The sequence below is a fragment of the Chionomys nivalis genome, chromosome 2 (genome assembly GCF_950005125.1).
Source record: "Chionomys nivalis chromosome 2, mChiNiv1.1, whole genome shotgun sequence".
NCBI classification, from domain to species: Eukaryota; Metazoa; Chordata; class Mammalia; order Rodentia; family Cricetidae; genus Chionomys; species Chionomys nivalis.
This window is the reverse complement of record NC_080087.1, coordinates 117,805,482-117,817,742: the sequence shown is the minus strand read 5'-3', so window position 1 is coordinate 117,817,742 and position 12,261 is coordinate 117,805,482.

Here is a 12,261-nt window from a genome sequence, read left to right as displayed (position 1 = left end):
TCAGGAACCACAAATGTGGCCGGGCGATGGTGGCGCACGCCTTTAATCCCAGCACTCGGGAGGCAGAGGCAGGCGGATCTCTGTGAGTTCGAGACCAGCCTGGTCTACAGAGCTAGTTCCAGGACAGGTTCCAAAGCGACAGAGAAACCCTGTCTCGAAAAACCAAAAAAAAAAAAAGAAAAAAAAAAGAAAAAAAAAAGAAAAAAAAAAGAAACCACAAATGCAAACATAAACAGCAAAATACAAGAGATGGAAGAGAGAATCTCAAGTGCCGAAAATACAATAGAGGAAATAGACTCATCAGTCAAAGAAAACATTAAATCTAACAAAAGTTTTACACAAAATATCCAGAAAATATGGTACACTATGAAAAGACCAAACCTAAGAATAATAGGTATATAAGAAGGAAAAGTTAAACTCAAAAGCATAGAAAATATATTTAACAAAATAATAGAAAAAACTTTTCCAATCTAAAGAAAGATATGCCTATGAAGATATAACAAGCACACAGAATACCAAATAGACTGGATCAAAAAAAGTCCCCTCACTATATAATAATCAAAACACTAAGCATACAAATAAAGAAAGAATATTAAGAGCTGCAAAGGAAAAAGGTCAAGTAACATATAAAGGCAGACATATCAGAATTACACCTGACATTTACACTGGAGACATTGAAAGCCAGAAGGTCATTGTCAAGCCTTAAGCAGACATTAAGAGACCATGGATACCAGCCCAGACTACTATACCAGCAAACCTTTCAATCACCATAGAAGGACAAAACAAGATATTCTATGACAAAACCAGATTTAACCAATATTTAGCCACAAACGCAGCCCTACACAAAATACTAGAAGAAAAACTCTAACCCAAGGAAGTTGGCTACATCAACAAAAACAGACAATTGATGGTCTCTGCAGCAAATCCCAAAAAAGGGGAAAACACACAAAATAATATCACCAACAACAAAAACTAAATTAACAGGAGATAGCAATCACTGGTCATTAATATCCCTTAATATAAATGGACTCAACTCACCTATGAAAAGACACAAGCTAACAGATTGGATATGAAAACAGGATCCATCCTTCTGCTGCATACAAAACCACACTTCCACCTCAATGACAGATATCACCTCAGAGTAAAGGGTTGGGAAAAAAAATCCCAATCAAATGGACCTAAGGACCAAGTTGGTGTAGCTATCCTAATATCTAACAAAATAGACTTCAAACTAAAACCAATCAAAAGAGACAAAGACGGACATTTCATATTAGTCACAGGAAAAATTCATCAAGAGGAAATCTCAATATTGAGCATCTATGCCATCAATACAAGGGCACCCTTATATGAAAAAAAAAAACACTTCTAAAGCTTAAATCATACATTAAACCCCACACACTATAGTGGGAAACTTCAACACTCCCCTCTCACCACTGGACAAGTCAGTCAGACAAAAAATGAACAGAGAAATAAGAGAACTAACAGATGTTATGACTCACATGGGCTTAACAGATATCTATAGAACATTTCATGCAAACATAAAAGAATATACCTTCTTCTCAGCACCTCATGGAACCTTCTCAAAAATTGACCACATACTCGGTAACAAAACAAACCTCAACAGTTACAAAAAAATTGGAATAACCTCATGTATCTTATCAGATCACCATGGCTTAAAACTAGAATTCAGTAGCAATACGAATTCTAGAAAGCTCACAAATATATGGAAATTAAACAGTGCTCACCTGAATCATCAATGAGTCAAGGAAAAAATAAAGGGAAAAATTAAAGACTTCCTAAAATTCAATGAAAATGACCACACAACGTACCCAAATTTATGGGACACAATGAAAGCAGTGTTTAGAAGAAAGTTTATAGCACTAAATGCCTCAATAAAGAAGCTGGGGTAAAAAAATACCACACTAGTGAATTAACAGAACACTTGAAAACTTTAGAACAAAAAGAAGCAAACTCATCCAAGAAACTAGATGGCAGGAAATAATCAAATTGAGAGCTGAAATCAACAAAATAGAAACAAAACAATACAAAGAATCAATGAGACAAAGAGTTGGTTCTTCGAGAAAATCAACAAAACAGACAGACCTTTATTCAAACTAACCAAAAGGCAGAGAATATCCAAATTAACAAAATCAGAAATGAAAAGGGGAACATAACAACAGACACAGAGGAAATACAGAGAATCATCAGGTCATATTTCAAAAACCTGTAGTCCACAAAATTGAAAACTTAAAGGAAATGAACAACTTTCTGGATAAATATCACTTACCAAAATTAAATCAAGACCAGATAAGCAAATTAAACAGACCTATAACTGCTGAAGAAATAGAAACAGTCATCAAAAGTCTCCCCCCTCCCCTAAAAATGCCCAGAACCAGATGCCCTTTTTTTCAGCTCAGAATTCTACAAGATTTTCAAAGAAGAACTAATACTAGTACTCCTCAAATTGTTCCACAAAATAGAAATAGAAGGAACATTGCCAAAATCTTTTTATGAGGCTACAATTACCCTGATACTCAAACCACATAAAGATATTTCTAAGAAAGAGAATTACAAACCAATCTCACTCATGAACATTGATGCAAAAATACTAAATAAAATACTGGCAAATTGAATTCAAGAACACATCAGAACTATCATCCACCATGATCAAGTCAGCTTCATCCCAGAGATGCAGGGATGGTTCAATATATAAAAATCTGTCACTGTAATTCATCATATAAACAAACTGAAAAATAAAACCACATGATAGTTTCATTAGATGCTGAAAAAGCTTTCAACAAAATGCAACATCCCTTCATGATAAAGGTCTTGGAGAGAGCAGGGATACAAGGAACATACCAAAACGTAAAAAAGGCAAGATACAGCAAGCCAATAGCCAACATCAAACTAAATGGAGAGGAAACTCATGGAGATCCCACTAAAATCAGGAACAAGACAAGGTTATCCAGTCTCTCCATATCTATTTAATATAGTTCTTAATGTCCTAGCTAGAGCAATAAGACAACAAAAGGAGATCAAGGAGATACAAATTGGAAAAGAAGTCAAGCTCTCGCTATTTGCTGATGATATGATAGTTAACATAAGCAACCCCCAAAATTCTACCAAGGACATCTACAACTCATAAACACTTTCAGTAATGTAGCAGGATACAAGATGATTAAAGGGCTGGGGGAAAAATCAGAGAATCAACACTCTTCACAATAGCCGCAAATAGCATAAAATATCTCGGAATAACTCTAACCAAACAAGTGGAAGACTTGTATGACAAAAACTTTAAATCTTTGAAGAAAGAAACTGAAGAAGACACCATAAAGTGGAAAGATCTTTCATGTTCCTGGGTAGGCAGAATTAGCATAGTAAAAATGGCAATCTTACCAAAAGCAATCTACAGATTCAGTGCAATGCCCATCAAAATCTCAGGAAAATTCTTTACAGACCTCGAAAGAATGGTACTCAACTTCATATGGAAAAGCAAAAAACCCAGGATAGCCAAAACAATCCTGTACAATAAAAGAATTTCTGGAGGCATCACAATCCCTGACTTCAAACTCTACTACAGAGCTACAGTACTGAAAAGAGCCTGGTATTAGCATAAAAACAGACAGGAGGACCAACGGAATTGAATCAAAGACCCAGATACTAATCCACACTTTCAAACACCTGATTTTTGACAAAGAAGCAAAAAATATTAAATGGGGAAAAAGCATATGTAACAAATGGTGCTGGAATAACTGGATATCAACATGTAGAAGAAAGAAAATAGATTCGTATCTATCACCAAGCACAAAACTCAAGCCCAAATGGATCAAAGACCTTAACATAAAGCCGGCCACACTGAACCTCATAGAAGAAAAAGTGGGAAGTAGCCCTGAATGCATTGGTACAGAAGAGCACTTCCTAAATATAACCCCAGTAGCACAGACACTGAGAGAAACAATTAATAAATGGGACCTCCTGAAACTGAAAAGCTCCTGTAAAGCAAAGGACACGGTCAACAAGACAAAACAACAGCCTACAGAATGTGAAAAGATCTTCACTAACTCCACATCAAACAGAGGTCTGATCTCCAAAATATACAAAGAACTCAAGAAATTGATCATCAAAAGAACAAATAATCCAATAAAAAATGGAGTTTAGACATAAACAGAGAACTCTCAATAGAGGAATCTAAAATGCCTGAAAGACACTTAAGGAAATGTTCAACATCCTTAGTCATCAGAAAAAATGTAAATCAAAACAACTCTGAGATTCCATCTTACACCTTTAAGAATGGCCAAGATCAAAAACACTGATGACAACTTATGCTGGAGTTGTGAAGTAAAAAGAACACTCCTGCATTGCTGGTGGGAATGGAAGCTGGTACAGCCACTTGGATATCAGTGTGCCAATTTCTCAGAAAATTAGGAAACAACCTTCCTCAAGACCCAGCAATACCAGTTTTAGGTATGTATCCAAAGAATGCTTAATTGTGCCACAAGGACATGTGCTCAACTATGTTCGTAGCAGCATTGTTTGTCATTGCCAGAACCTGGAAACAACCTAATACCCCTTGACTGAAGAATGGATTAAAAAAATGTGGTACGTTTACACAATGGAGTACTACACAGCAGAAAAAAATAACGACATCTTGAATTTTGCAGGTAAATGAATGGAGCTAGAAAACATCATTTTGAGTGAGGTAACTCAGACCCAGAAAGACAATTATCATATGTATTCACTCATAAGTGGTTTTTAAACATAAAGCAAAGAAAGTCATCTTACAAACCACAATCCCAGAGAACCTAGACAACAATGAGGACTCTTAGACATACATAGATCTAATCTACATGGGAAGTAGAAAAAGACAAGATCTCCTGAGTAAATAGGGAGCATGGGGACTTTGGGAGAGGGTTGAAGGCAGGGGCGGGGGGAGTGACAGGGAGGGGAGCAGAGAAAAATGTAGAGCTCAATAATAAAAATCAATAAAAGAATATATATATATATATACACACACATATATATACTAATTCCATGCCACAAGAACTACACAAAATACATGCAAATAAATCTCTCCTATGTATAACATATGGATTTCAAAATGTTTTTCAGTGTATGCAACAGCCAAGAAATAACTCCTAATTTTTTATTTTTTGTTATTTACCTTTCTGGATGTTTTCAAAAATTTATTTAAAATATTTTTCATTTATGTGTACACAGAAATGTGTCTGTGTGAATGCATGCCAGGTGTGTACAGGTACCTGCAGAGGCCAAAAGATGGTGTCAGATCCCCTGGAACTGGGGTCACAGATGGTTGGGAGCTGCCTCATGTGGCATCTGGGAACTGGGCTTGGATACTCTGCAAAGGTTCCAAGCATTTTATCTTTCCAACCCAACCTTCTATACATTTTAAATAACCACTTCCCTCCTTAGGCTCTTTTCTTGGAGCACAATTATGAATAAAATCTGTGTTATGACTAAAATACAATGGGAAGTAATAGGATCTTGTTGCGAATGGTCTACAGTTAGATTTCTGTCCTTCATGCCTGGTGAGTCTTAAGTTTGACTGTGTTCAGATAGACTTAAAACATGAACCAAGAGAATGAAACTAACCAATGATCTTTCCATTAAATTTTATAGTTTATGTTTTTAGATTCTACATCTTCACAGTAATGTTTTTAAAATATGTGCTCATAAATAGGGCCTGGCTTTTACTCTCCTCTTCAGCTCTTGTGCCTGTACTCCCCAACCCCCAAGGATCCAAGCTAATTCTTTTGTACCTTTTAACTTAAAATACTATTCTTGGGAACCAGGGACTTTCTGTTCTTTTGGATTCCAAGAATTAAACGCTAGTGTTTGAAGTGGGTATTTATCTTTTTTCTATTTAAAACATTTTCTCCGTCAAATTGAATGTCTCCTGATTTTGGTGCAGCGTGAAAGATCGTGAAACTCTATGTTTGTAGCTCTAAATAGTTTGTAAACAGTTTCCAGTGGTCTGGTAAGCAGAATTTATTAAGCAAGGAGTCATTCAAACTCAAAAACCTTCTGTAGGGTTCTATAGAAAACCATTCAGGACTCTCTCTGCCATGGTATCTATGCCTATTCCAGGTAAGTCTTTAAAAACATTGTAGAAAGCTGGCAAGATGGCTCCTCAAGGAAGGGCATCAACTGCCAAGCCAGACAAATCTGAGTTCCAGATAATGGAAGGAGATAACTGGCCCCACAAATTGGTCTTCTCTGACCTCCACCTCTATGCTGAGATTGGTACTCAAGAGCTTCTACATACACACTCAGAGAGAATAGATAAATGGTATTTATTTATTTATTTTTGTTTAATTAAGGGCCTAGAGAGATGACTCAGTGGTTAGAGTATTTACTGTTCTTCCAGGCAGAGTCAGTCACGGCACCCTGTCAGGCAGCTTACACCTACCTTAACTCAAGCTTCAGAGGGTGGGCACCTCTAGCCCTCATGAGCAACTGTACTCATATGCATATGCCCACAAACAAACCCACATGGACAGATATAACTAAAATATCCTATTTTTGCCAGGATGGTGGCTCATACCTATAATCCCAGCACTTGGGAGGCCAAGGCAGGTTTGTAGGCAAGGAAGAATAACATTGATTGTATTAATTAGGACTTTTTGCAATGACGAACAACTCTAATTTTGACAGCGAGAGGGATTTGTTGGCTTACCTAATTAAAAGTCCACAAATATATACCCTCTAGATAAAGTCTGAGCTCACAGATCCTAGAGAAAGTCTGTTCTCTTCTGGCTCTTGTTTCTGCTGGGAACCTCACCACCCTCCATGTCTCTTAGTGTCTCTGGGTAGCAAAACAGTTGCAGGCTTCTTGGACCTCCTGCCTTCACACCATACTTCCAGGGTATCTAGATCCTTCCCAAGCCTCAGACTTTATCCTCTCTCGTGAAAATCAGATAATCAAGCAGAGTGCAGTGGCTCATACCTGTAACCTCAACTCTCAGTGGTCGGGGGCAGAAAGATAGCTCTTATTTAAGACTAGCTTGGGCCACAGAGGAAGACCCTATCTCAAAAAATGAATATACAGTAAGTAAGCTGGGCAGTGGTGATGCACACCTTTAATCCTAGTACCAGGGAGGCAGAGGCACATGGATCTCTTGAGTTTGAGGCCAGCCTGGTCTACAAAGAGAGTTTTAGGACAGCCAGGGATACACAGAAAATACAAAAACAAAACAAAGAAGAAAAATGAATAAAAAAAAGAAAAGAAAGTAAATAAAATCAAAAGTGTAATTTTCCCATCCCTGAAACCATCATGGCAGAGTGTCCTCTCTTTGGCTATCAAAACATTGAAACAATGGACCCAAGGAATTGGCATTTGCCCAGGAATCTAATGGTAGGGAAAGCAAAGGCTGAACCTGGTATATCAGCCAGAGGAGGAATCTGGCTAGTGGGGAAAGGGAGTCCCGCAGTTCTGACCACTTACCTGAGGACCTTCCAGGTGAGACTAGAGCTGAGACAATGATGGGCGGGGCTACAGCTCCACCAGGACTGCTCAGTTATGCACAGCTCCTGTGTTGTCTTTAAACCTAGACCTGCTTTGTCTTCAAACCTAGACCTCATGCCAGAATCACTAAGATGGACTTCTTATTCATCCTAACATGACCACCTTCCTTGGCTTTCCACTGTGACCTCTCTGAGACAGGTGCCCAGTCCTAGCTAACTACAGCTTTCACTACTGAGGTTCTGACCCTAACCATTTCAGTAACATCTTTCCTGAAGCATTCTTTGCAGGAATGGGCACATAATCTTAGAGTAGCCACTTTAGCCTCCTTCTCAGAAGGAGGACTATTCCTTGGTAGAGTTACAATCCCCATCCTCACCTAATGCCACAGGATGGAGAAGGAAGGCATATGATCCCCTTTCTCTTTCTATTGTTGTTTTTTACTCCAGCTCTTTACTCTTTTGTCTTTTTGACGGAGGTGGGGAGGAGGAGCTGCCACCCAGTTCCCAAATAAATGATATACAAAGATGTAGAAGGAGCTGCAGGCTGCATTCCTGCCACCTGGCTCCCGGCCGCCTGGCTAGCTTATGCCCCAAAATAACAACACACAAATTGTATTAATTTAAACACTGCTTGGCCCATTAGCCCCAGCCTCCTACTGGCCAACTCTCACATCCTTATCAACCCACCCCCAATAATGTGTATAGCACCACGAGGTGGTGACCCACCAGGAAGATTCTAGCGTACATCCATCTTGGGCTAGAGCTTCATCGTGTCTGCCCTGGAGAGGAGAGGCATGGCATCTAAGCTCACTTCCCTTCTTCCCAGCATTCTGTTCTGTCTATTCCACCCACCTATGTTCTGACCTATTGGGCCAAGCAGTTTCTTTATTAATTAACCAATGAAAGCAACAGATTGATATATGACACTCCCATATCACACAGAAGCTTATTATTACTTATAAATGTCCGGCTTTAACTTGACTTGTTTTTTGCTAGCGTTTCTTCACTTTAAGTTATCCTGTCTACCTTTTGCTTTTGGATTTTTATCTTTCTTTTACTTCTGTAAATCTCACTTTCACTCTTACTTCAAGGCTGAACGTGTAGCTGGGTGACTGGCCCCTAATCTTCTTGCTCTTTCTTCTCCTCCCAGAGTTCTCCTTCTATTTATTCTCTCTGCCTGCCAGCCCTGCCTATCCTTGCTCCTGCCTCACTATTGGTCATTCAGCTCTTTATTAGACCAATCAGGTGTTTTAGACAGACAAAGTAACACAACTTCACGGAGTTAAACAAATACAACATAAAAGAATGCAACACATCTTTGTAACATTAAAACAAATATTGCACAGCATAAACAAATGTAACACACCTTAAAATAATATTCCACAACATCTTCCCTTCATATTTTCTTCTCTGTTGCCTTCCTCTGGAGGCTTGAGGATGTAAAAAATAGCTACCCTGGCAGGTTGTAGTAGATCACACCCATGTTCCAGTACTCAGAAGGTTGAAGCAGGAGAATTTCCAGGAGTTCAAGGCTAGACTGGACTACAGGATGAGACTGTACAGATGTTGGAAGCCTGTTTTCTCCTAGATCTGTGCCTTTAGCGTATGAAGCATGTTGTCTCAGTTTCTATAAAGTAAGACAAAGTGAGTAACTGTGTTGGTTTGAATGAAAATGGCCCCCATAGGCTCATTATTTAATGCTTGATCCACTGTTGATAGACTGTTTAGGAAGGATAAGGAGCTATGTCCTTGTTGGAGGAGGTGTGTCACTAGGGATGAGCTTGGGGGTTCTAAAAGCCCGGTCACTATCTCTGCCTCCTGTCTGTGGATCAGTTGTAAGCTCTCAGTTACTGCTCCAGCACCTTGACAACCAACCTGCTGTCATGATCCATGTCACGATGATGATCATGAACTAATCTTCTGAATCTGTAGGCAAGCTGCCAATTAAATGCTTTATTTTATAAGTTACCTTACTCATTGTGTCTCTTCACAGCAATGGAACAGTAACTAAGACAGTATCCTTCTGTTCCTCTGAGTCGTTCAACTATGATTTATATTATTTCGTGTGTACATTCAATATGCATCTCTGTGTCTCCTCGTGTTATGCTTTGCTTCCCATCTTCTCTTAGGGCTGAACGTGCTGTCCTTGACTGGACCCAGGCAGAGCCAATATGCCGAGATGGGATGGGTGCAGAAAAGATGTTCCAGGAAGAATTTTCTGTGCTAATAGGCAAGCCTGCCGAGAGCTTTTCTTTATAGAACTGTAACTACCTACACCCACTTTTGCCTAGAAATGTCTAGGGATTTTCAAGGTTGTTAATTAGCTATTCAAGGATCTGTTTTAAGTGGCTCCTATTTTCAAACCAGGTCTCTTATAATGATATTTTAAAGTGCTCTTCTTCACTAACAAAGGTAATCACAGCCATTTAGTGAACGCCTCGTAGGCGAACCATTATTCACTTGACTTACACTGTTGCTAATTTTTCACAACAAATCTCCAAAGTAGGAATTAAGAGTTTTACCACCACCAACTTAAAGCCTAGGGCTAGGGTGTAGTTCAGTTAGTAAGGATCACATGCATCCCAGGCTGGCTTCAGAGTCCCTGTGTTGGTAAGATGATGGTGACCTTCTGTTCCTTTGGCCTCTACCTCCCTAGTGCTGGCATTTGAGCTACCATACCCAGTTTCTTCAGTGGTAGGGATCAAATCTATAACTTTGTGCCTGCAAGGGAAGCAAACACACTACCCACTCAGCTACATCTCCAATCCAAGATCTCTCTCTCTCTCTCTGTGTCTTTTTTGTTTGTTTTTTTGAGACAGGGTTTCTCTGTGTAGCCTTGGCTGTCCTACATCTAACTTGGGACCAGGCTGGCTTCAAACTCAGAGATCTGCCTCTCCGTGCACCTCCCTCCTGAGTGCTAGGATTAAAAGTCTGGGCCGTTTGGTTAAAAGCATCACCTCAGCCCCTAACATCCTTATACCCAAAGAGGCTGGAATTTTTGGGTCCAGGTTTCACCCCAGCCCCTCAGCACCTCTATATCCAAAGAGCCTGAAATGTTTGGTGGAAAGTTCCATTCCAAGCCCCCTAACCTGGGAGTTGCCTCAGTCCAGACTCCACCTCCGAGAAAGCCCACCAAACAGTGACCTTCTCCAGAGAGGGTCAAGACCACTTCCACGGGCTATTTAAATTGCCACCCAGAGAATGAACACATGGTCTTCCTGGTTCTCCTTTCTCCTCTCCGTGGTTTTTCGGTCTTACTTCCTGTCTCCATCCCTGAGGACCTGGAAGGCCGTCTCGGAGTGCTGGCATTCATTATACCTGTGCTTTTTCTAATTCGGTTTGATTTGGTCCGACATGGATTATCGCTTTGTCAGAGAGGCTTATTGGCTTATTAAAAACTTTTCATCTGGAGATCCTACCAAGGGGGCTGTTTTTTTCCCCATTGTCCCAGGGTTACGTGTTGGAAAACACCTTTCTCACACGCACCTGCTCTCCACCAGGCTAAGATCAGCTTTGTCTGGGTAACTTCCCCATTTCCAAGTTATTGCCCCTAAGGCCCAGGGCCTCATACCTTTGCCGGTCATCTGTTGAAGTCACGGGCCTGTGCCAGAAAGGCCCTTGCCCCTGTGGGGCTACTCTGGGTAGGAAACAACCTTCTAAAGAATTTCCCACACCCCTGTTTTTGACTCGGGAATCTTATCACAGTAAATACATTGTGCTAGGCATTGAGTCCTGAGTCTCAGCATAGATTTGTAACGTAGAGACCTGCAATTCGAGGGATCCTCAAATGCCCTTGGGCTGCTTTTTACAAAAGTCCTTTTAAATTGGGGCTATCTGACACCATACATCCCTTAACGCCCAATGTAAAACAAACAAGCCCCCAAGTGTGCATGGTTTCCGGAGGCTGTGCTCCCGATCCCCCTCCCTAACCCCCTCATCACTTCCCTCACTGTTTGCTCTCTACAGCACATCCATTTCCCCCTGTCCTTCCACTCTAAAATAAATGGCATAGGTGTTCTGTCTTTTAAGTATTTTTCTTAAAATAAACCTCTCTGCCGATGCAAATAATCCCAATCAGACCAAATCAGACTGAAATAGAAGACGCCCATGTTTAATGGCACCGGGAAAGCATGGCAAGGGGAAGAGAGAGAAAAGGAGAGACCAGGCAAAACCTGAAGACCATGTGTTCATTCTCTGGGGGGTAGTTTAAGTAGCCTGTGGGAGTGGTCTTGACCCTCCTTGGAGAGGGGTCATCGTTTGGTGTGCTTTCTTGGAGGTGGAGTTTGAACTAAGGCAACTTTTAGGGGGCTTGAAATGGAGTGTCCTGCCCAGTATTCCAAAGATGGGTGCGAGGGGCTGGGATGAGGCCCCTAACTATAATATTCCAGACTCTTTGTATAAAGGGGTATTAGGGAGCTGGGGTGATGCTTTTGACCAAACAATTCTGCCTACAATATTCTTTGACTTACTAAAATATTCCTGCTAGGCCTGGAGGGATATCTCACAACCAAAATTATAAAATATTCCTGCTAATCTTCTTGCCTTTACTAGCACTGGTAAGCTGTAACTGATTGAGTTAATTAAATGTCTAAATTTAACACAAGAGCCTCTGACACAGAGACATGCCAGCTCCTGCAGCATCCTACAGGTCCCCCAAGAAGATACATGGTTACAGAAGACCTTGCACCTGGAGGCTTGCCTTTGGGTATGGCAAAGCCACCTGCACAGCAGAAAGCAGCCTTCCACCTCATCAGCTTCCTGGACATTATACGGAGGATC